The sequence below is a fragment of the Helicoverpa armigera genome, chromosome 9, assembly GCF_030705265.1.
Source record: "Helicoverpa armigera isolate CAAS_96S chromosome 9, ASM3070526v1, whole genome shotgun sequence".
In the NCBI taxonomy this organism is placed as follows: domain Eukaryota; kingdom Metazoa; phylum Arthropoda; class Insecta; order Lepidoptera; family Noctuidae; genus Helicoverpa; species Helicoverpa armigera.
Genome location: NC_087128.1, coordinates 8,564,691 through 8,565,954, shown reverse-complemented (window position 1 = coordinate 8,565,954; position 1,264 = coordinate 8,564,691). Strand labels below are relative to the sequence as shown.

Genomic DNA, 1,264 nt, shown 5'->3' with positions numbered 1-1,264 from the left:
TGTGAATAATCCTTTGAAGTGTTCAAAATTATGTTTATATTCATTTATTCACTTTATTTATTATTGTTCTAAATAGGATGAATGTTTATCCGAAATGTTTTTTTACAAACTTTTTATTTCTTCCATCCATATTTCTGCTATTTTCGGAATCCTGTAGAGTCTATTTTGTTATGTTCCTTTCGGCGAAATCCAAAAAATATATAACATGCTAATCGTCTGAGAGTGAATCCTAAATATAAAAGCTTTATAGCAAGAACAGCTAACGAATTACTTACATTAGCATTTTACATTATTTTTATACTCGTACCGCAGAAAAAGGCTCCACATTTCAAAGGATTCAAACAAAATAAGAGTACAAAGGTAGAGCTAGAAATTATCCGAAAATAAATTGTATTTCTTATGAGGATTTATCTTTATGCATATAGATACCTATAAAAATACTTCTTTGTTCATTTTTCCATTGTAAAAATTGAAATAAATTCACATGTTCTAGGACTTAAAAGAAACATTTACCCCTGGTGGGACTCGAACCCACAGTCCCCGGCTTAGGAGGCCGATGCCTTATCCATTAGGCCACAGGGGCTGCGTGAGGTTTTGTCAAATTTCTCGAGCCTACAAAATTAGGTACTACCCTTGTTGAAACATGATACTTCTTGGTTGATTCATATTTTCCACCATTTTACATATTCCATTTTTAGTTTATCTTCTACCCCTTATGAAATAACAACCCTTACCGTTATGACAGTAAGTAATTGATTGATTCAGATTTTGTGTAAATTCTATAAACAAGGAATAACAAAATCACCAATCTCCATGTTTTTTTGTGTCACTTATTATTTCTTAACGAAATCAGCTGTCAAGTTGCAATTACATGCATTGCATACATTTATGGAGCATTGGTTTTTGAGACTGCTATGGTCTAGATTTATTTTGGCACTACAACCCGTGCCGATAAAGAATGGGATTAGAAATCGCGACAGCTGTATTCAACTCTCGCTCATGTGCTAAAGTGTATGAGCGAGAGGTAAATACAGCTGTCGCGATATCTAATCCCATTCTTTATTGGCACGGGTAGTACATAACTCGAAAACAAAACGCACCGTTAGTAAAACCGTAAGCACTTTCTAGAGACAAATCCTAGAATTTGCCCTATAATTCCTCAACTTTCAAAATGTTAGATGCCACTATAAACATAAAAGAAATCAGCTAGCCAGAAGTCAAGGGGAGGTTTATCGGGCGCCGACGTCATCAGGGTTGCGCCGCA

The 1,264-nt window shown here is 34.9% G+C and overlaps 1 non-coding gene across 1 annotated transcript; it reads right to left on the bottom strand.

The window, feature by feature from the left end:
• Positions 1–510: 510 nt before the first annotated feature.
• On the bottom strand, positions 511–583 carry Trnar-ccu (transfer RNA arginine (anticodon CCU)). Its single transcript has one exon. It is a non-coding gene; the product is annotated as a tRNA-Arg (tRNA).
• Positions 584–1,264: the final 681 nt, after the last annotated feature.